Source organism: Salmo trutta, chromosome 25 (genome assembly GCF_901001165.1).
Source record: "Salmo trutta chromosome 25, fSalTru1.1, whole genome shotgun sequence".
Lineage (NCBI taxonomy): Eukaryota > Metazoa > Chordata > Actinopteri > Salmoniformes > Salmonidae > Salmo > Salmo trutta.
Window position 1 is genome coordinate 7591624 of NC_042981.1, and position 25207 is coordinate 7616830.

At 43.4% G+C, this 25207-nt stretch overlaps 1 pseudogene; it reads right to left on the reverse strand.

Moving 5' to 3' along the window:
- LOC115161767 (serine palmitoyltransferase 2-like) overlaps positions 1-25207 on the reverse strand; it is a 62993-nt pseudogene that overhangs the window by 11287 nt on the left and 26499 nt on the right.

Genomic DNA, 25207 nt, shown 5'->3' on the forward strand with positions numbered 1-25207 from the left:
AGTATCTAAAGCCTGAACCTACTCAAAGTTGGTTAAACAGCTCAAGTTTACACGGACGGACGGACGGACGGACGAACGGCAGGCTCGTAAGCATTAATTCAAACAGCCCTTCGCTGTGCTTCAAGCATTGCGCTGTTTATGACTTCAACCTGGGTGGGTATAATTTGTGGAACGTTCCAACAGGAATCTATTCCAAAAACTTCGGAAATAACAAGGTTTCCAAAAAATAACGCATACAAAGTTGTATAGCGGCAGAATAAGATACCGGGTAGGGAGTGGTCTATTTCATTGCGTTTTTCACTCATCACGTTTATTCCGAAAAATTTCTGTCCTCACATGTCTGTTTGCCTTTGGACAAACATTAAGAATAAGCTATGTGGTGAGTTGATGCCTATTCGGCAGCTAGTTAGCTAGGTTTGTATGCGTTGCTACTTTGTATGCGTTGTTGGTTGGCAACCTTTTACTTTACGTTTTTTAGAACAGATTCCTGTTGGAACGTTCCACAAATTATACCCACCCCTTCAAGCATATCAACTCCCAAGATTAGGCTGGTGTAACCGATGTGAAATGGCTAGCTAGTTAGCCGGGTGCACGCTAATAGCGTTTCAAACGTCACTCGCTCTGAGACTTGGAGTAGTTTTTTCCATTCCTCTGCATGGGTAACGCTGCTTCGAGGGTGGCTGTTGTCGATGTGTTCCTGGTTTGAGCCCAGGTAGGAGCGAGGAGAGGGACGGAAGCTATACTGTTACACTGGCAATACTAAAGTGCCTATAAGAATATCCAATAGTCAAAGGTATATGAAGTACAAATCGTATAGAGAGAAATAGTCCTATAATTCCTATAATAATATAATAACTACAACCTAAAACTTCTTACCTGGGAATATTGAAGACTCATGTTAAAAGGAACCACTAGCTTTCATATGTTCCCATGTTCTGAGCAAGACACTTAAACGTTAGCTTTCTTACATGGCACATATTGCACTTTTACTTTCTTCTCCAACACTTTGTTTTGCATTATTTAAACCAAATTGAACATGTTTCATTTTTTATTTGAGGCTAAATTGATTTTATTGATGTATTATATTAAGTTCAAATAAGTGTTCATTCATTATTGTTGTAATTGTCATTATAAAAATTGTTTTTCCCAAAAATAATCGGCCGATTAATCGGCACCGGTTTTTTTGGCCCTCCAATAATCGGTATCAGTATCGGCGTTGAAAAATCATAATCGGTCGACCTCTAATGTAAACTTCCGACTTCAACTGTATTTCCGTTGCAAACCTCATCCGCACTGCCCTGGTCTGTGGTCCTGATGAGGCCTAGGCTAGCCCTGAATAATGACTGCCCTGGTCTGTGGTCCTGATGAGGCTTAGACTAGCCCTGAATAATGACTGCCCTGGTCTGTGGTCCTGATAAGGCCTAGACTAGCCCTGAAAAATGACTGCGTTTGGCCCAAAGGTCTGAGACAGTGTTTTCACTTTACAGGTTTCCTGCAACTTCAGAGGTTATAGCTCTACTGTACCACTGCCTGGCTAGGAGATCAATTATACTGCCTGGCTAGGAGATCAATTATACTGCCTGGCTAGGAGATCAACTATACTGCCTGGCTAGGAGATCAACTATACCTGCTGGCTAGGAGAACAATTATACTGGCTGGCTAGGAGATCAATTATACCGGCTTGATAGGAGATCAACTATACTGGCTGGCTAGGAGATCAATTATACTGGCTGGCTAGGAGATCAACTATACCGGCTGGCTAGGAGATCAATTATACTGGCTGGCTAGGAGATCAACTATACTGGCTGGCTAGGAGAACAATTATACTGGCTGGCTGGAATCCAATCACACCATAAACTGTGTGTGCATGCGTACATGCGCATGTGTGTGTGTGTTCATGCATGCTTGTATGTGTAAGTTGGCATGCGTGCGTGTGTGTATATAAAAAAGCCCTGTTCCCACAGTGTAGGGTAATTTATCTGTGTTACACAGAGAGAAAAGGGTTTGGAGTCTTTTGATGGTTTCCCCATGGACTTCAACTGGTAAACCTCACAGTGTTTGTCTTCGGAGAGTAACACTGGAAGGTTGAGTGAGAACCAAGCGTTGATCGATTTAACTTTACCTCTAACAGGCCAAGATGAAGTCCCCTCCTGTCTCAGCCTCCAGTATTTATGCTGCAGTAGTTTATGTGTCGGGGGGCTAGGGTCAGTCTGTCACATCTGGAGTATTTCTCTTGTCTTTTCCGGTGTCCTGTGTGAATTTAAATATGCTCTCTCTAATTCTCTCTTTCTCTCTTTCTTTCTTTCTTTTCTCTCTCTCGGAGGACCTGAGCCCTAGGACCATGCCTCAGGACTACCATGCCTCAGGACTACCTGGCTTGATGACTCCTTGCTGTCCCCAGTCCACCTGGCCGTGCTGCTGCTCCAGCTTCAACTGTTCTGCCTACGGCTATGGAACCCTGACCTGTTCACCGGACGTGCTACCTGTCTCAGACCTGCTGTCCCAGACCTGCTGGAACCCTGACCTGTTCACCGGACATGCTACCTGTCCCAGACCTGCTGTTTTCAACTCTCTAGAGACAGCAGGAGCGGTAGAGATACTCTCAAAGATCGGCTATGAAAAAGCCAACTGACACTTACTCTTGTGTTACTGACTTGTTGCACCCTCGACAACTACTATGATTATTATTGTTTGACCATGCTGGTCATTTATGAACATTTGAACATCTTGGCCATGTGCTGTTATAATCTCCACCCGGCACAGCCAGAAGAGGACTGGCCACCCCTCATAGCCTGGTTCCTCTCTAGGTTTCCTTCCTAGGTTTTGGCCTTTCTAGGGAGTTTTTCCTAGCCACCGTGCTTCTACACCTGCATTGCTTGCTGTTTGGGGTTTTAGGCTGGGTTTCTGTACAGCACTTTGAGATATCAGCTGATGTAACAAGGGCTATATAAAAACATTTGATTTGATGAAGTCTGAAAACCTCATATAGGATGAGAACATCTCACTCAATCACTTCTTCTGATTCTTTATTCTAAATTCTCTCATTGAATCTCTCTTCATTCTTCATTCTCAATTATCTCAGTGAATCTCTCTTCATTCTCACTCAGGTTTCCTGCAACTTCAGAGGTTATAGCTCTACTGTACCACTGCCTGGCTAGGAGATCAATTATGCTGCCTGGCTAGGAAATCAATTATACTGCCTGGCTAGGAGATCAACTATACTGCCTGGCAAGAAGATCAATTATACTGGCTGGCTAGGAGATCAATTATACTGTCTGGCTAGGAGATCAATTATACTGTCTGGCTAGGAGATCAATTATACTGTCTGGCTAAGAGATCTACTATACTGGTTGGCTAGGAGGTCAATTATACTGGCTGGCTAGGAGATCAATTATACTGGCTGGCTAGGAGATCAACTATACTGGCTGGCTAGGAGGTCAATTATACTGGCTAGCTAGGAGATCAACTATACTGGCTGGCTAGGAGGTCAATTATACTGGCTGGCTAGGAGATCAATTATACTGGCTAGCTAGGAGATGCGTGTGTGCATGCATGCTTATATGTGTAAGTTGGCATGCGTGCGTGTGTGTGTATAAAAAAGCACTGTTCCCACAGTGTAGGGTAATTTATCTGTGTTACACAGAGAGAAAAGGGTTTTGAATCTTTTGATGGTTTCCCCATGGACTTCAACTGGTAAAACTCACAGTGTTTGTCTTCGGAGAGTAACACTGGAAGTGTCATGGGCGTCGTAAGGATAGGACCAAGGCGCAGCGGGTAAAGTGCTCATCTTCTTAATTTATTTAAAGAAAGCACTTAAACAAAATAAACGTACGACGAAAAACAGTTCTATAAGGCACACAGGCTATACAGAAAATAACCACCCACAAAACACACGTGAAACAAAACTCAACTAAATATGTTCTCCAATTAGAGGCAATGACAACCAGCTGTCTCTAATTGGAGGTCCTACCAAAACCCAACATAGAAATAGAAAACTAGATTTAAACATAGAAATATAAAACATAGAACCCAAACCCAAAACACTGAAATACACAAAACAAACACTCCCCTGCCACGCCCTGACCAAACTACAATGACAAATAACCCCTTTTACTGGTCAGGACGTGACAGTACCCCCCCCCCCCCTTCCCCAAGGTGCAGACCAAGAATGTACCCCCCCCCTTCCCCAAAGAATGCACCTCAAAACAAGAACCCCAAACTTAAAGGGAGGGAAGGGAGGGTGGCCACCGTCAACAACGGTCCCTGTGCTACACCCCCCCCCCCTTCCCAATCCTCCCACTACGGAGGTGGCTCTGGCTCTGGGCGTAGCTCCCATTCAGAAGACTCTAGGCTGGGGAGCGTCGCTGGAGCCTCCTGGCTGAGGAGTGTCGCTGGAGGCTCCGGGCTGAGGAGTGTCGCTGGAGGCTCCGGGCTGAGGAGCGTCGCTGGAGGCTCCGGGCTGAGGAGCGTCGCTGGAGGCCTGGTGCGTGGGGCTGGCTTTGGAGGCGCCAAACTAGTAATACGCACCTCAGGGCGAGTGCGGGGAGCAGGCACAGGACGTACTGGACTGGGCAGGCGCACTAGAGGCCTGATGCGTGGGGCTGGCTTTGGAGGCGCCAGACTAGTAACACGCACCTCAGGGGTAGTGCGGGGAGCAGGAACAGGACGTACTGGACTGGGCAGGTGCACTAGAGGCCTGATGCGTGGGGCTGGCTTTGGAGGCGCCAGACTAGTAACACGCACCTCAGGGCTAGTACGGGGAGCAGGTAGTATGGGGAGCAGGAACAGGACGTACTGGACTGGGCAGGCGCACTAGAGGCCTGATGCGTGGGGCTGGCTTTGGAGGCGTCAGACTAGTGACACGCACCTCAGGGCTAGTGCGGGGAGCAGGAACAGGGTAAACTGGACCGAGTAGATGCACTGGTGGCCAGATGCGCTGCGCCGGCGCACTTCTCCCTGGCTGCCGGCCAACTCTCGCCCAGCAACGCTGCGGAGCCCTTATTGACCGCACCGGACTTTGCGTGCGTATGGGCGACACAGTGCGTATCTCCGCATAACAAGGTGCTTGCTTGATCCGTCGCTCCCCATAATAAGCACGGGGAGTTGGTTCAGGTCTCCATCCTGACTCTGCCCTACTCCCCGTGTGCCCCCCCCAAAACATTTTTGGGGGGATGCCTCTCGGCCTCATGTAGCTCCCTTAATTTCCTTTCCTAGAAGCGTCGTTCTGCCTCCCACGTCCATCCTTCTCCTCAGTGCTCCAATCCTCGCTGCTTGGTCCTTGTTTGGTGGGTGGTTCTGTCATGGGCGTCGTAAGGATAGGACCAAGGCGCAGCGGGCAAAGTGCTCATCTTCTTAATTTATTTAAAGAAAACACTTAAACAAAATAAACGTACGAAGTAAAACAGTTCTATAAGGCACACAGGCTATACAGAAAATAACCACCCACAAAACACACGTGAAACAAAACTCAACTAAATATAGCCTCCAATTAGAGGCAACGACAACCAGCTGCCTCTAATTGGAGGTCCTACCAAAACCCAACATAAAAATAGAAAACTAGTTTTAAACATAGAAATAGAAAACATAGAACCGAAATACACAAAACAAACACCCCCTGCCAAGCCCTGACCAAACTACAATGACAAATAACCCCTTTTACTGGTCAGGACGTGACAGAAAGGTTGAGTGAGAACCAAGCGTTGATCGATTTAACTTTACCTCTAACAGGCCAAGATGAAGTCTGAAAACCTCATATAGGATGAGAACATCTCACTCAATCACTTCTTCTGATTCTTTATTCTAAATTCTCTCATTGAATCTCTCTTCATTCTTCATTCTCAATTCTCTCATTGAATCACTCTTCATTCTCAATACCAACGGATTCTTCATTCTCAATACCAACTGATTCTTCATTCTCAATACCAACTGATTCCTCATTCTCAATACCAACTGATTTCTCATTCTCAATACCAACGGATTCCTCATTCTCAATACCTGTCACGTCCTGACCAGTAAAGGGGTAATTTGTTATTGTAGTTTGGTCAGGACGTGGCAGGGGGTGTTTGTTTTATGTGGTTCAGGGTTTGTTGGGATATGTATTTATGTAAGAGGGGTGTTTGTTTTATGTGTTCCGGGGTTTTGGGGTATTGTTCTGGTTTTGTATTTCTATGATTTTCTAGGTTGTGTATTTCTTTGTTGGCCTGGTATGGCTCTCAATCAGGGACAGCTGTACATCGTTGTTGCTGATTGGGAGTCATACTTAGGTAGCCCTTTTTTCACCTGTGGTTTGTGGGAAGTTGTTTTTGCATTGCTGTGTGTAGCCTGCAAGACTGTTTGTCGTTCGTTCGTTTTCTTGTTTTGTAAGTGTTCAATAAAAGTAAATATGAGCACTCAACCCGCTGCGCCTTGGTCTACACCATACGACGAATGTTACAATACCAACTGATTCCTCATCCTCAATCACTGATTCTCACTGAGATACGTGCATGTGACATGTTCTATCTGCAAATTCTACACTGATTTGATCATTTCTGTGAAAGTTTGAGTGACACACACACCTCTCTATTTAAGATTCTGCTCTAACAGTGTAATAAAACCACAACTTAAAAACCACAACAATATCTGAAGTTGTGTCTCATCGTCTGTCCATTGACAACAAATACACTAATGGTGTTGGGCTAGTGGAACTAATGGTGTTGGGATAGTGGTAGCTAATGGTGTTGGGGTAGTGGAGCTAATGGCGCTGGGCTAGTGGAAGCTAATGGTGTTGGGCTAGTGGAAGCTAATGGCGTTGGGGTAGTGGAAGCTAATGGTGTTGGGCTAGTGGAAGCTAATTGTGTTAGGTTAGTGGAAGCTAGTGGTGTTGGGCTAGTGGTACCTAATGGTGTTGGGCTAGTGGTAGCTAACGTAGTTGGGCTAGTGGAAGCTAATTGTGTTGGGCTAGTGGAAGCTAATGGTGTTGGGCTAGCGGAAGCTGGTGGTGTTGGGCTAGCGGAAGATAATGGTGTTGGGCTAGCGGAAGATAATGGTGTTGGGCTAGCGGAAGCTAATGGTGTTGGGCTAGTGGAAGCTAATGGTGTTGGGCTAGCGGAAGCTAATGGTGTTGGGCTAGTGGTAGCTAATGGTGTTGGGCTAGTGGTAGCTAATGGTGTTGGGCTAGCTGAATCCCATGACATAAAACATGTCATAAAAACACTCAATATCTGTTCAATTACATAGAAAGGCTGAGGATAACAACTCACTCTAAATCATGTTGCTCAAACTTATTATCACACCCCTCTCTGTAGTGAATCTGTTGTTGTTTGTAATGTGTATCTCCATACCTCAAATTCTGTAGGGAATGCATCTTCCCTAACTGTCACATATGTTCATGTCTGAAACGTTTTCATCTTGAAATGCTTGCTGAATGAGTGTCTCTGATCTCTTACTAGGAGAGTCATGGTCCCTCTGTTTACAAAGCAACATGTTCATAAAAAAATGAATTGCATTATGACTGAATCCACAAGAGTTCAGAGATACTCATTAGCAGCCTGGAGCATGACTTGCAAGATCCTACCCTTGACCTGCAAGACCCTATTCCAAGTCCTAAACCATCAACTCTCTCGGGAACTGCTTACCCTGTGGCAGTGTCACAACGGTTTGAAATGAATCATTTACTGTTAAAATAAATTATTACTGTGGTGAAGATGCGCCATAGGCGAGGCTCTTCACATGCAGTCTCCAAACTCCCGCCAGTGGAGTGCTTTTTTTCTCTTTTTGAAACGTTTGCTGTTGCTTTCACACTTTAAATGCATAGGCCCTATGTGGTAAATCTATATTCCATCTAATACGAAATCTGGGGAATTTTGCTTAAATTCATCAAAAAAAGTTAGCTAATAACAGTGAATCTTTTTTGTGGGATACACATAAGGCAATTCTAGGTCTTGTGGCATATTTTGGTTAAATTATCCCCAATTCAATGGAATTGCAACCCTCTGCATGCACAGTGCACTCTTCCATCACCTGTACAGCTGATTCTCAAGATCCTGCACACTAATGAGATGCTATTGAGCCCACACTACTACACTGTCTGAGCCAAGGACTACATGCTTTCTGGTAAGTTTTGATTACAATACTGGGTGGGGTGAATATATTTTATATGACATACATTATTTTTTGTTAACTAGTAAATATTAACCTACAGCAAAGTGTTTAAATAATTCCTAACTTGTTAACAATCTGCTAGTTAGTGTTTGCTACCATGTGGGTTTTAGCTTGCTTGAGCCATGCTAACTGAGGAGTGTTAATTCACTTGTTTTTAATACATGTTTCATTTTAATACATTTATCTTACAAAAGGAGTTGGTTAATCTAACTGCTTAACTATTTATCCGTACATGGAATTGTATATATATATATATTTTTTCACTAATCTTTACAGGAAAATGCCACGGGCACTATCTGATGTGTGGAGACATTTCACTGCAGCTAATGTGGAAGGAAAAGCTGTGTACATTTGCAAATACTGTACCAAATCATATGTGAAGAATGCAACAAAGATGCAGAATCATCTGGCCAAGTGCATAAAGTTCCCTGAGCGCTCACAACAAGCAACCTGTCACAAACGTTGTTGTAATGATCGGACCAAGGTGCAGCGTGGAATGGTTTCATCATCTTTATTCGAGTGAAACGCACAGAAAACAATAAAGAGCAAACCGAATGAGAGACAACGATAGACAGCTGTCTCTGATTGGGAACCATACCAGGCCAACATAGAAATACAAAAACTAGAGTACCTACCCTAGTCACACCCTGACCTAACCAAAATAGAGAATAAAAAGGCTCTCTAAGGTCAGGGCGTGACACAACCTCTGACAAAAGTCCCTCTACTTCTATTCGAGGTGAAAATGATGAATCAGACCCCTTATCGATAGCAACAGCTCATGGTCCTCCTGGAATAAGAAGTTTTTTTGACTCAATGGAGGAACGTAGTCAGAGAAATGCTGATGAATGTCTTGCTCAAACGGTGAAAGCAACTGGTTCACCACTGATGCTCACAGGCAATGTGTATTGGAAGATATTTCTGAATGTTCTTCGCCCTGCATACACCCCTCCAACCAGACATGCTTTATCTACTGATTTACTGGTTGCAGAGTTCAACAGAGTTTAAGTGAAGGTCAAGCAAATCATAGAGAAAGCAGACTGTATTGCAATCATCTCTGATGGGTGGTCGAATGTTCGTGGGCAAGGAATAATTAACTACATCATCTCCACCCCTCAACCAGTATTCTACAAGAGCACAGACACAAGGGACAACAGACACACCGGTCTCTGCATTACAGATGAGCTGAAGGCAGTCATCAATGACCTTGGACCAGAGAAGGTATTTGCACTGGAAACAGACAATGCTGCAAACATGAAGGCTGCTTGGTCTAAAGTGGAGGAGTCCTACCCTCACATCACACCCATTGGCTGTGCTGCTCATGCATTGAATCTGCTCCTCGAGTACATCATGGCAATGGTTAGGCATGTGAAGGGTCATCAAGTTATAGCAGCAATCTACCTCACCAAGCAAAGTGAGAAGAATAAGAGCACCACTTTGAAGCTGCCCATCAACACTCATCAGGTTGGTGTTGTCATCATGTTTGACAGTCTCCTGGAGGGGAAGGAGTCTCTCCAAGAAATGGCCATATCACAGTCTGCCTATATGGACAGCCCCATCAAGAGGATCCTCCTGATGATGTATTATGGGAGAGAGTGGTAAAGCAGCTTGAAACTCCTGAAACCTATAGCAACAGCCATTGCATGGATTGAGGGAGACAATGCCATCCTGTCTGATGTTCAGACTCTGCTTGCAGATGTAAAAGTAGAAATCCATACTGCCCTGCCCACTTCACTGTTGCTGCAAGCAAAGGAAACTGCAGTTCTGAAAAACATCAGAAAGCGTGAAGACTTCTGCCTGAAGCCCATACACGCCGCAGCATACATGTTGGACCCCAAGTATGCTGGCAAGAGCATCCTGTCTGGTGCAGAGATCAACAAGGCAAGGCCTATGGTGTCATCACCACCGTGTCTCGCCACCTTGGCTTGGATGAGGGCAAGGTTCTTGGTAGTCTGGCGAAGTACACTTCCAAGCAAGGGCTTTGGGAGGAAGATGCAATATGGCAGTCGTGCCAACATATCTCATCAGCCACCTGGTGGAAGGGACTTTGTGGATCTGAGTCTCTTTCCCCTGTTGTCTCCATCATCCTCCAAATCCCACCAACATCAGCCGCCTCAGAGCGAAACTGGTCTTTGCTTGGGAACACACACACCAAAGCATGCAACAGGCTGACCAATACAAGGGCTGAAAAATTGGTGGCCATCTGGGCAAATTTGAGGCTTTTTGAGCCTGACAACAAGCCATCCTCAACAAGTTTGGAAAGTGACAGTGAAGATGAGGCCTCAGAGTCTGATGTTCAAGAGGTGGACATTGAGGAGGTCCAGAGAGAAGACATGGACACCTGAGAGGCAGACAACCAAAGCTTTAGTTTCTGGACTATCATTTTACAAATATATGTCGAAAACATTTTTGGGAGATGCGCTGGATCATTGGGGATCATTCAATATTCCCTTTTTTTTGTTGTTCAGTGAAATCATCCCATGTGAAGAGTCAACTCATTTAATTAAAGTTCAATTCTTGACCAAATAGTTTTTTTATTTCTATTGCAGGGATTTAATCCTTAGCAATAATGTCTACTTATGATACGGTAAAAGGTTTATGTTTCTGTCTCCATACGATATGGTAAATATATCCAATGCAAAAAACATCTACATTTAAATGGTATTAATATTAATTTGCATATATTTCCTATAAATCCCATATATTCCCGTTAATTCCCATATATTCCCGTTAATTCACATGGAAAGTTTCCACCTCTGAATATTCCCCAAAATGTGCAACCCTACCTACAATACATTTTCATTTGGCCAACCATTTCTTACCCTGCTCTGAATGAGCACGATGTTTATAGAACATTCGCAAGACTCACGAGGTAGAAGTTCTGTTTATGTAATTAAATGTATGGTTTTCATTGTTCATATTTCCCGGGTTATGTCAGAGTTTGGCATTTCTGTGTCCTATGTCTCTGTCATTTTTTGTTGTTTGTGAACAAATGATTGTTCCATGTATGCATGGTGTTGAAAAATCATTAATAATCATTAAGTCTGATATAGACAAATGTACCAATGTAACAACAGATGTGGAAATTGCCTTTTACATTGTAGAACCAGTTTATTGGTTGTAATTGCCAATTGGGTAACTGTATGGTCCCGGGGGCCAAGTGCTTATATTATCTAGGCCTACCTGTTTGAGCTCCTGTTAGACAGATTCCATTTGGTTTCTCAAGGGGAGGCTGTACAGTCCAGCCCTCTACCTGTGTTTATTCAGATAGGACCGGTTCAGCCTGATACAGAGGCTATTTCTTTAGGGCTATTGCCTACGTATATTTGGTCAATCTACATGTATATTTTGTATGATATGGTGCTATTGGACCACCAAGACCTGTAAATATATCTCCACTCTGAGCACGTCAACCTGCCTTGGCTTCTGCTGATTTCATGCCATTACGACTGCTACAATGCGCCTATTTTACAATTACATAGGCTAATCAAAATGTGTTGTAGACAAAATAATGAAAAGGGCTGTCTGTTAGCCTTAATAAATAAACAAAGATTTGTAGTTGAACAAGGCGTTGCATGTATAGATTCATTTTATCTTCGTAGTCTGCAAACTCTTTTCAAATCCTCGGTCCATCTTAGCAAAACACAAAGAGAAGACACAATTTACATTTTGGAAAGCATTTTATTCAACTTTATCAACTCATTCATTCAAACATTAGCGAGCTCATTCCGACTCATACCATCCAAGACTCAGACGCCTTGAGGAAACCAAAGCCTGGTAACCATGGAAATCCTGTATCACAATACAAGGTCCATCATTGCGAGTCTACCCATGAGTTTACTAGTCAAATTGCCAGGTTTAGAGGTTTCAAGCCAGTTCTATTCATACTGATTTCCATGAGCTCATCTGTCAATCAAAGGAAGAGGCCTTAGAGGAGGGCCAGGTATGGACAGCTCAGCTGTCAATCAAAGGAAGTGGTGGAGAGGAGAGCCAGGTATGGACAGCACAGCTGTCAATCAAAGGAAGTAGCGGAAAGGAGAGCCAGATATGGACAGCTCAGCTGTCAATCAAAGGAAGAGGTTGGAAGGAGAGCCAGGTATGGACAGCTCAGCTGTCAATCAAAGGAAGTGGTCAAGAGAGGAGAGCCAGGTATGGACAGCTCAGCTGTCACTCAAAGGAAGAGGTTGGAAGGAGAGCCATTTATGGACAGCTCAGCTGTCAATCAAAGGAAGTGGCGGAGAGGAGAGCCAGGTATGGACAGCTCAGCTGTCAATCAAAGGAAGAGGTTGGAAGGAGAGCCAGGTATGGACAGCTCAGCTGTCACTCAAAGGAAGAGGTTGGAAGGAGAGCCAGGTATGGACAGCTCAGCTGTCACTCAAAGGAAGAGGTTGGAAGGAGAGCCAGGTATGGACAGCTCAGCTTTCAATCAAAGGAAGAGGTTGGGAGGAGAGACACCTGTGTCCACCTCTGGAAAAGCTCTCTATATTCACTGAACGAAGGATGGAAAAAAAGGAGGAGAGAGTATGTAGGATCAGAAGTCCTCAACCTGAGGCTGCAGTAAGGCCTGCCTGGCAGCAGAGTGCGTATCAGATCAGATGTATTGAGATTATATGGACAGCCTTTAGGAAGGCCAAGTTACAGCAGATTTAGTCATAGGAAACACACACTGCACGCACACACAACTTCACCTGGGACGCACAAGGCAAGAGCAACTGTTTGTTGTTGTTGTCCTGCCGTGATTTAGTGGCATGCGTGCGTGTGCGTGTGTGTGTTTGTGTCAGGGTTATCTGAATATGACACCTAAGCTGTTCTGCACACAGAGCTGACAGTGATCAGACAGGCTGCACGGTGGAGACAATATAAGTGTAGGTGTGTGTGTGTGAGAGAGTATACAGACATGGCCAGTACTGCAGGTATCTAGCCTAAATTAAATCAGTCTCCTTCTGACTTAGCCCAGAGCAAGCTGAGGATTGCACCCTCATTCATTCCATTCCAAGATCACTTGATGGCACTGTAGATGAATGATGAATGGTCTAGTCAGAGCCTTCACCAGCCTCTGTATAACATGTACATTTCCACCAATTTACCACACTGATTACCTCACCCACAGTCAGTAAATAAGAAACCCTCTGTCTTCCTGTCTAGAATGCCTGTCAAGAGTGAGCAGTCTGACCCAACCAGTTGTAAACTGCAGTTGCTCCAGTCTCACACAAGCTTCTACAGCCCCCTTGTGGTGATAGCTGGTATGAACCAATAGAAAATCATTCTGTACCAACCCCAGACCAAACACCTCATGACATTTTTTTGCACGTAAGTGCAATGTCTTCGAAATGGCATTCAGTTGCATCAGTGTGTGTGTGTGAGTGTGTGTGTGTGTGTGTGTGTGTGTGTGTGTGTGTGTGTGTGTGTCTGTGTGTGTGTGTGTGTGTGTGTGTGTGTGTGTGTGTGTGTGTGTGTGTGTGTGTGTGTGTGTGTGTGTGTGTGTGGAAAATAGAACCTTTCCCATTCTATCTACCGCATTTCTACGTGTCAGACTCACCAATCACAGTCCTGTCCTCCCCCATAATGCACTTCATGGAGATGATGATCTGCTAGAATGCAACAAAATAGAATGCAACAAAATAGAATGCAACAAAATAGAATAGAACAGAATAGAACAGAACAAAATAGAATAGAACAGAACAAAATAGAATACAACAAAAGAGAATACAACAAAAGAGAATGCAACAAAAGAGAATGCAACAAAAGAAAATACAACAAAATAGAACAGAACAAAATAGAATACAACAAAAGAGAATGCAACAAAATAGAATGCAACAAAATAGAATGCAACAAAATAGAATAGAACAGAACAAAATAGAATACAACAAAAGAGAATACAACAAAAGAGAATGCAACAAAAGAGAATGCAACAAAATAGAACAGAACAAAATAGAACAGAACAAAATAGAATACATCAAAATAGAACAGAACATGTATTACAGTGCATTCAGAAAGTATTCACCCCTTGACTTATTTTACATGTTGTTCTGTTACAGCTTGAATTCAACATGGATTAAATACATTGTTTTTCTCTCACACATCTACACACAATACCTCATAATGCCAAAGTAAAAACATGTTTTTAAAAATGTTTTCTAATGTATTGAATGAGAAAAAAAGAAGAAACCCGCACACTGCTCTTGATAGTATCACTGATCTTTAATAAGCTTTACGTATCAACCTCACTGCCTTCGTCAGAGCTTTACGTATCGGCCTTATGGCCTTCGTCAGAGCTTTACGTATCGGCCTTACGGCCTTCATCAGAGCTTTACGTATCGGCCTTACGGCCTTCATCAGAGCTTTACGTATCGGCCTTACGGCCTTCATCAGAGCTTTACGTATCGGCCTTACGGCCTTCATCAGAGCTTTACGTATCGGCCTTACGGCCTTCATCAGAGCTTTACGTATCGGCCTTATGGCCTTCATCAGAGCTTTACGTATCGGCCTTATGGCCTTCATCAGAGCTTTACGTATCGGCCTTATGGCCTTCTTCAGAGCTTTACGTATCGGCCTTATGGCCTTCGTCAGAGCTTTACGTATCGGCCTCAGGGCCTTCATCAGAGCTTTACGTATCGGCCTCAGGGCCTTCATCAGAGCTTTACATATCGGCCTCACGGCCTTCGTCAGAGCTTTACGTATCGGCCTTATGGCCTTCTTCAGAGCTTTACGTATCGGCCTTATGGTCTTCGTCAGAGCTTTACGTATCGGCCTCGGGGCCTTCATCAGAGCTTTACGTATCGGCCTCAGGGCCTTCATCAGAGCTTTACATATCGGCCTCACGGCCTTCGTCAGAGCTTTAAGTATCGGCCTCACGGCCTTCGGCAGAGCTTTACGTATCGGCCTCACGGCCTTCGTCAGAGCTTTTGTGGGTTTCTTAAATTAGCACCCTTATTTAGACATAGCTCCAACCACATCCGTTCCACACATCAAATGGGGTTGGAGTCGAGTGGAAACAAATAAGTGCTACTAAATATAACAATATGCATAAATATTTGAATAAAGTGTGTACATAAAACGTATTAAACACGTCTGTAAAACCACAATGAAAACATTGACCTGCCAAGCAAGTTTTCATAAATCCTAATTTAATTCAACTGTTAACACGCACCTGCAAAAAAGAAAGCTCAGATGTGCAAGTGCCTTTGAATAATCTATTGAAAATGAAATACAGAAATATCTAATTTGCATAAGTATTTACACCCCTGAGTCAATACTTTGTATAAGCACCTTTGGCAGCATTATAGCCGTGAGTCTTTCTGGTGTCATGACGTGGCCCTTTCTGGGTATAGAGCGTGGCATCCCCCTCTCTCTCCCTCCTACACCCAGGTTCTGTTATCTCAGGTCATAAATTCCTGGAGGAGACTCTCTCCTCCTGGCCATGCAGTATAGAGAGAGAGAGTTTCACAGTAGAACAAAGGAACTTCTTCTACATCACAGAACTTGAGAACTGAACAATATCCATGTTTTGGAGAATGTACAAACGGTCGGTGGAGAAGCCAGCTACAACCCGGTCCGTTTTGTTTCATGTTTGTGACCTCATGAAAGACAATATAGCCACATTACCATAACTCTGTTTATACAGGTGCCTCCATTATTAGGTTTACGTCTTATTATTGTATAAAATGAATGAGTAAAGATGAAACTATTTGTGAAATGATGTTAATGTGAGAGAATTGTATTCCCTTTAAAGTTTAACTAAGTCATTGGCCCGCTCCCATGAGCACAGACATGATCTGGCGTCATGGAACAGACCTTTTCTACTGTTACGAATAAAAACCCCACCTGAAGAAATCCTCTTCAGACCACGCGTACCTCGGTCAGCTGAGGGGGCATAGGTTGAGTTTAGACCACAAAAACCTCAGTATAAGCTAAGGTTGTAATGGTTGTTGAATTCCTAACCATACCACGTGGAGCATTGGCTACATGGGTGGAAATGGTTAAACTCTGAGACTATCAATCCCAACAGAATAAGAGCAAATCTTAGATACTAATTACTAGTCTGCAGCCAGAAATTGTTAACCTGGGATGCGAAGACCAACAACCACCAAAACATCTATTCCATGAGAACATTTCTGAATGGTACTCTGAAGTATCCATCTAACCACGAAAGACTTCAGGGAAGCAGAGAGAGATGCTCGGGTGAACCTTCCAACAGAAGGATTGACGATTCCAACAAAGATCACGATGACACACTGGGCGTAAATATATATTGATTGCAATTATTCCCAAATGAGTGAGCGTTCATGTGCAAAGGATTAGCATTTCATATAATATAATGATCAACTGTGTAGTGACTCTTTTTGTAATTCCCACACTTCCCTTTGTTTATCAAGCCGTCATTCACATTTACATTTTAGTCATTTAGCAGACGCTCTTATCCAGAGCGACTTACAGTAGTGAATGCATACATTTCATACATTTTTTTTCTTTTTTTTCCCGTACTGGTCCCCCGTGGGAATCGAACCCACAACCCTGGCGTTGTAAACACCATGCTCTACCAACTGAGCCACACGGGACCTATTGGCTTAGCCCACTAGGGAACCTCCCCTATCATTTCCTTGTAACCAGATCTACTGTTGTTTGTTATGCATTTCTGTGATGATTTAGTTAGTTTGTAAATAAATGATTAAGACAATTGGTGTATGGATGACGTTTGGAATGTATGGATGACGTTTGGAATGAGACTAACGTGAGGTAAAGAATAAATCATTAATTAGTAGACTAATTGATCAGATATTATAACATCTGAAGAGTTATATTAGTAAAATTATAACTTTGTAATCTGAAGATTTTCCTTGGTGCCCCGAATTCCTAGTTAATTACATTTACATTATTATTTTAATCACGTAATAATAATTACAGAGAATTGATTTGATAAAATAACAGTCTTCACTTTAATGATGCCAAAGTCACGACACTGGGTAAGTCTCCAAGAGCTTTCCAGACCTGGATTGTGAAACATTTACAGATTATTATTTTCTAAAAGTTAATTCTCTGCCAAATTGGTTGGTAGACAACCATTTTTTTGGGGGGGGGGGAATTTTCTTAGGATCTACATTAGCTGTTGCAAAAGCTGCAGCTACTCTTCTTGGGGTCCACACAAAACATGAAACCTGACATAATACAGAACATTAATAGACAAGAGCTTAAGGGCAGTATATCAATTACAATTGTTTTTAAATGACAGAAGGCACAAGTAGACGACATATCAATACATACACACAAACTATCTAGGTCAAATTGGGGAGAGGCGTTGTGCCGTGAGGTGTTGCTTTATCTGTTTTTTGAAACCAGGTTTGCTGTTTATTTGAGCAATATGAGATGGAATAATGGCTCTATATAATACTATATGCTTTCTTGAAATGGTTCTGGATTTGGGGACTGTGAAAAGACCCCTGGTGGCATGTCTGGTGGGGTAAGTGTGTGTGTCAGAGCTGTGTATATGTTGACTATGCAAACAATTTGGGATTTTCAACACATTAACGTTTCTTATAAAAAGAAGAAGTGATGCAGTCAGTCTCTCCTCAAATCTTAGTCAAGAGAGACTGGCATGCATAGTATTTATATCAGCCCACTGATTACAATGAAGAGCAAGATGTGTTGCTCTGTTCTGGGCCAGCTGCAGCTTAACTAGGTCTTTTCTTGCAGCACTCGACCACACGACTGGACAATAATCAAGATAAGACAAAATTAGAGCCTGCAGAACTTGCTTTTTGGAGTGTGGTGTCAAAAAAGCAGAGCATCTCTTAATTACGGACAGACCTCTCCCCATCTTTACAACCTTTGAATCTATGTTTTGACCATGACAGTTTACATTCCAAAGTAATGCCAAGTAATTTAGTCTCCTCAACTAGTTCAACAGCCACACCATTCATTACCAGATTCAGCTGAGGTCTAGAACTTAGGGAATGGCTTGTACCAAATACAATGCTTTTAGTTTTAGAGATGTTCAGGACCAGTTTATTAATGGCCACCCATTCCAAAACAAACTGCAACTCTTTGTTAAGGGTTTCAGTGACTTCACAAGCTGTGGTTGCTGATGCGTATATGGTTGAATCATTAGCATACATGGACACACATGCTTTGTTTAATGCCAGTGACAGGTCATTGGTAAAAATAGAAAAGAGTAGAGGACCAAGAGAGCTGCCCTGCGGGACACCACACTTTACATGTTCGACATTAGAGATACTTCCATTAAAGAAAAACCTTGGAGCTCTATTAGATAGATAGCTCAGAATCCACGATATGTCAGAGGATGACAAGAAATAACACCATTTTTTTCAACAACAGGTTATGGTCAATAATATCAAATGCTGCACTGAAATCTAACAGCACAGCTCCCACAATCTCCTTATTATCAATTTATTTCAACCAATCATCAGCAATGTGTGTCAGTGCAGTACATGTTGAGTTCCCTTCTCTATAAGCATGCTGAAAGTCTGTTGTTAATTTGTTTATAGAGAAATAACATTGTATTTGGTCAAAAACACATTTTTTCCAACAGTTTTCTAAGAGCTGGCAGCAAGCTTATAGGTCTGCTGTTAGAACCAGTAATTTCATTTAACGTAATGTTTCTTCTTCTTTTTGTTTAGTGACATAATTTCTCAATTTGCAGTAGGTCAGTCAGATGTGCACCCGGACGTATTATCCACTCCTTTTGCCCCATCTCTTTCAACCAGACAGTTTTTCAATTCCTCATCAACCCATGGATCCTTAACAGTTCTAAGAGTCAGTTTCGTAACAGGTGCATGTGTCGTCCGTTGCATCAAGGCAAAGGGTGGCTACATTGAAGAATCTCAAATATAAAATATATTTGTATATTTTTATATATTTCAATGTTCTCCTCCTCACCCTCCTGCCTCCGGTGTAGCCCCCCGCAGCTCCGAAGCTCTTGGTGAACGTCCCCATCATCACGTCCACGTCTCTGGGGTCCAGACCAAAGTAGTCGACCACACCTCGGCCCCCCGGCCCCAGGGCCCAATACTGTGGGCCTCGTCCAGGTACAGATAGGCCCTGTAGCGCTTCTTCAGAGCAATGACTTCAGGTAAACGTGAGAGGAGGGAGGGAGGGAAGAGGGGAGAGAGGAGGGAGGGGAGAGAGGAGGCGAGGGAAGAGGGGAGAGAGGAGGCGAGGGGAGAGGGGAGGGAGGGAGGCGAGGGAAGAGGGGAGAGGGGGCGAGGGAAAAGGGGAGAGAGGGGAGAGACGGAAGAGGGGAAAGAGGGAAGAGAGTGTTAGATCAGTGTTATACTGCAGTATACTGCAGGTATAAATATTCCCTCCATAGGGAAAGATGAGTAACCTTTATTGAAAAGTACCTGTTCATCTCAGAGTACAGAACACTACCTGTATATTCTGTATATTCCTGTTCATTTCATAGAGTACAGTATTTTAAATAACAATAAAAAATACTGTACTGTATTTTTTATTGTTATTTATTTCACCTTTACTTAACTAGGCAAGTCAGTTAAGAACAAATTCTTATTTACAATGACGGCCTACCAAAAGGCAAAAGGCCTCCTGCGTGGACGGGGGCCTGGGATAAAAAAAATAATACTATATAAATATAGGACAAAACACACATCACAACAAAAGAGAGACCTAAGACAACAACATAGCAAGGCAGCAATGGGGCGGCAGGTAGCCTAGTGGTCAGTCTCCTTCTGACTTAGCCCAGAGCAAGCTGAGGATTACACCCTCATTCATTCCATTCAAAGATCACTTGATGGCACTGTAGATGAATGATGAATGGTCTACTGTATAGTCAGAGCCTTCACCAGCCTCTGTATAACATGTACATTTCCACCAATATACCACACTGATTACCTCACACACAGTCAGTAGTGGTTAGAGCGTTGGGCCAGTAAACCGAAAGGTTGCTGGATCGAATCCCCGAGCTGACAAGGTAAAAAAATCTGTCGTTCTGCCCCTGAACAAGGCAATTAACCCACTGTTCGCAGGTAGGCCGTCATTGTAAATAAGACATTTTTTCTTAACTGACTTTCCTAGTTAAATAAATAAAATAAAACACATGACAACACAGCATGTTAACATAACAACAACATGGTAGTAGCAAAAAACATGGTACAAACATTATTGGGCACAGACAACAGCACAAAGGGCAAGAAGGTAGAGACAACAATACATCACACAAAGCAGCCACAACTGTCATTAAGAGTGTCCATGATTGAATCTTCGAATGAAGAGATTGAGATAAAACTGTCCAGTTTGAGTGTTTGTTGCAGCTCATTCCAGTCACTAGCTGCAGCGAACTGAAAAGAGGAGCGACCCAGGGATGTGTGTGCTTTGGGGACCTTTAACAGAATGTGACTGGCAGAACGAGTGTTGTAAGTGGAGGATGAGGGCTGCAGTAGATATCTCAGATAGGGGGGAGTGAGGCGTAAGAGGGTTATATAAATAAGCATCAACCAGTGGGACTTGCGACGGGTACACAGAGATGACCAGTTTACAGAGGAGTATAGAGTGCAGTGATGTGTCCTATAAGGAGCATTGGTGGCAAATCTGATGGCCGAATGGTAAAGAACATCTAGCCGCGCGAGAGCACCCTTACCTGCCAATCTGTAAATGATGTCTCCGTAATCTAGCATGGGTAGGATGCTCATCTGAATCAGGGTTAGTTTGGCAGCTGGAGTGAAAAAGGAGCGATTACGATAGAGGAAACCAAGTCTAGATTTAACTTTAATGTGTTGAGAGAAGGACCGTGTACCATCTAGCCATACTCCCAAGTACTTGTATGATGTGACTACCTCAAGTCCTAAACCCTCAGAGGTAGTAATCACACCTGTGGGGAGAGGGGCATTCTTCTTACCAAACCACATTACCTTTGTTTTGGAGGTGTTCAGAACAAGGTTAATTAAGGGTAGAGAAAGCTTGTTGGACACTAAGAAAGCTTTGTTGTAGAGCATTTAACACAAAATCCAGGGAGGGCCCATCTGAGTATAAGACTGTATCATCTGCATATAAATGGATGAGACAGCTTCCTATTGCCTGAGCTATGTTGTTGATGTAAATCGAGAAGAGCGTGGGCCTAAGATTGAGCCTTGGGGTACTCCCTTGGTGACAGACAGCAGATTTTCTGAATTTATACATTGCTGCACTCTTTGAGAGAGGTAGTTAGCAAAGTACAGTACACTACCTGTATATTCTGTATATTCCTGTTAATCTCATAGAGTACAGTACACTACCTGTATGTTCCCTCCACTAGAATGAGGATCTTCTTCCAGGGCCGGTGTGTTCTGGGCTGGCCATGGACGACAGCGTCTCTCAACATCTTCTCAAGACTCACCATGTCTGACAAGACACACCACGAGCACAGTTACACACAGTTACACACACTTACACCGTTACACACATTTACACAGTTACACACAGTTACACACAGTTACACAGTTACACACATTTACACAGTTACACACAGTTACACATTTACACAGTTACAAACAGTTACACACATTTACACAGTTACACACACTTACACAGTTACAAACAGTTACACACATTTACACAGTTACACACACTTACACATTTACACAGTTACACACACTTACACAGTTACACACACTTACACAGTTACACACAGTTACACATTTACACAGTTAAACAGTTATACACACTTACACAGTTACACAGTTACACACACTTACACATTTACACACATTTACACAGTTACACACACTTACAGTTACACACATTTACACACATTTACACAGTTACAAAGTTACACACAGTTACACACATTTACACACATTTACACACTTACACAGAGTAACACACACTTACACAGTTAGACACATTTACACATATTTACACACATTTACACAGTTACACACATTTACACATATTTACACACATTTACACAGTTACACACAGTTACACAGAGTTAAACAGCAAAAGAAATCACCACGGACATACTACAGTTAAATTCTGACAAGAGACCACAGAACAAGGTTACACATCTCTCTTATCTTAGTTGATATACAAACTCCTCTTATCTGATAGCAGAGATAGCACATCTCCCCCAGCAGGCAGAGACCACATTACCGTTGTGCTGCAGACAGGGATACTAAAACCACTCCATACTTCAGACACGGTTCGCAGACTATGGTAATGAACTGTCTGAACTGTCGTTACTGTTCATTCTAGCTGTGTGTGTGTGTGTGTGTATGTGTGTGTGTGTGTGTGTGTGTGTGTGTGTGTGTGTGTGTGTGTGTGTGTGTGTGTGCGTGTGTGTGTGTGCGACTCAAATACTCCACTAAGGACAAAGAAACCTCAACATTACACATTCAGCTGAAGTCTGCCATCCATTTAGAGGGTCTAGTTCTCATAAAACGATCCGCATTCTATTCAGATGGTCTGTCTGGACCATCAAAGGGAGATTATTAGGAAGGGTAATTGCCATAGAGACGACCTTTACAGCTGGTGAGAACACATATTCATGACCTTAGAATTCTGAGCGCACACACACAGGGACACGCGCACGCACACACACAACACACACACACTCCCCATAAATGTCATTGCTGGGACGGAACTGTCTAGACTAGTGCAGTTGTTCCCAAACTTGTCTAAGTAGTGTATGCCTCTCACGGACTAGTTACAGGGCTTTAGGGCGATGCGTACAGTGATCTGTACACTGTAGAAACATGGCAGGGGGGACAGAAAATAGGGACGGACCTATTGCAGAAACATGGCAGGGGGGACAGGAATTAGGGACGGACCCATTGTAGAAACATGGCGGGGGGACAGAAAATAGGGAAGGACCCATTGTAGAAACATGGCGGGGGGACAGAAAATAGGGACGGACCCATTGTAGAAACATGGCAGGTGGGACAGAAAATAGGGACGGACCCATTGTAGAAACATGGCAGAGGGACAGAAAATAGGGAAGGACCCATTGTAGAAACATGGCGGGGGGACAGAAAATAGGGACGGACCCATTGTAGAAACATGGCAGGTGGGACAGAAAATAGGGAAGGACCCATTGTAGAAACATGGCAGAGGGGACAGAAAATAGGGACGGACCCATTGTAGAAACATGGCAGGGAGGACAGAAAATAGGGACGGACCCATTGTAGAAACATGGCAGGGGGACAGAAAATAGGGACGGACCCATTGTAGCATGTAGGACAGATGTAAGGGAGGTCAAGTGCATTCGGAAAGTATTCAGACCCCTTAACGTTTTCCACATTTTGTTAAGTTACAGCCTTATTCTAAAATGTATAAAATAAAGAAAAATCCTCATTAATCTACAAACAATACCCCATAATGACAAAGCGAAAACAGGTTTTTAGAAAACATTTCATATTCATTACTTGAAATGGACCTCAGGCACATCCTGTTTACGTTGATCATCCATGAGATGTTTCTACAACTTGATTGGAGTCCACCTGTGGTAAATTCAATTGATTGGACATGATTTGGAAAGGCACACACCTGTCTATATAAGGTCCCACAGTTGACAGTGCATGTCAGAGCAAAAACCAAGCCATGAGGTCGAAGGAATTGTCCGTAGAGCTCTGAGACAGGATTGTGTCGATGCACAGATCTGGGGAAGGATACAAAACAATGTCTGCAGCATTGAAGGTCCCCAAGAACACAATGGCCTCCATTATTCTTAAATGGAAGAAGTTTGGAATCACCAAGACTCTTCCTAGAGCTGGTCACCCGGCCAAACTGAGCAATCAAGGGAGAAGGGCCTTGGTCAGGGAGGTGACCAAGAACCCGATGGTCACTCTGACAGATCTCCAGAGTTCCTCTGTGGAGATGGGAGAACCTTCCGGAAGGACAGCCATCTCTGCAGCACTCCACCAATCAGGCCTCTATGGTAGAATGGCCAGACGGAACCCACTCCTCAGTAAAAAGGCACATGACAGCCCGCTTTGAGTTTTTTTAATAAGGTTGTAACGTAACAAAATGTGGAAAAAGTCAAGGGGTGTGAATACTTTCCAAATGCACTGTATATGAACCACCATTGTGGTTGAACATGAACAAAGGATGGAGGGAGCCTTGATAGGGGACAGACACGATGTTGCAGTGGGGGACAGAGATGGGTAATGGACACGGTATTGCGGAGGGGGATAGAGATAAAGGCCGGACTCACTGTTGTGTTTGAAGACACGGATGATGGACCCAGACAGCCTGGCTCCCAGGACCAGAGAGGCATGGTTCAGCTCATCACTCAGGATCAGACAGCTCTACAAACACAGACAGACAGACAGACAGACAGACAGACAGACAGACAGACAGACAGACAGACAGACAGAGACAGAAAATGAGAAAGATCCGGTCTACCAAGGCTACTTCTATGCTTGATCATTAAGTAGTAAACCCTAACCTCACTATATAGCGTTTTGCATTCCTCACAAAAAAGACAACACATTTTTTGTTCTCTTTCTTGTCCAGAGTCACGTTTGGAAACCTCCCGCTGCATCCGCTCTGTTCTCACAGCAGCACAACAGAGTTGACCTCTGGCTGCCCTGGGGACAACCTTTGCCCTGACAGGAAGTGGATCTGTGATGTGCTCATAGTGGCAGGAATCACTTCCTGTTGATAATATGCCGTGTGTTATCAGACCTCTCCGGGTGGCGTAGCAGCGCACCACCCAGGTCTGGAGGTCAGGGAATCTTGTTATTGTCATGGAGATATGGAGGTGCCCTCAACACCATGACATCACCACACAGCATGCTTGTATTGCATATATTAGAAGCGATTCTTCCCCTCTCGCAACACACACACACACGTCAATAAGGACAAGGTGTGACTAAATACTTGAAAATAAGGGAGAGCCGCACACTCTAGGAGCTCAGATGCAAAAATGTAATATCCAACATTTCGACAGCCAAGCTGTCTTCATCAGAGTATGATCACAAACACTGCGAGATGACTTGTTTATATAGTGTCAAAAGACACACAGGTGTCTGTAATCATGGCCAAGTATGGCCTAATATCATTGGTTAATTCTCAAATATAAAAATGGCATACAAAGAACACCATACAACAACAAAAAATT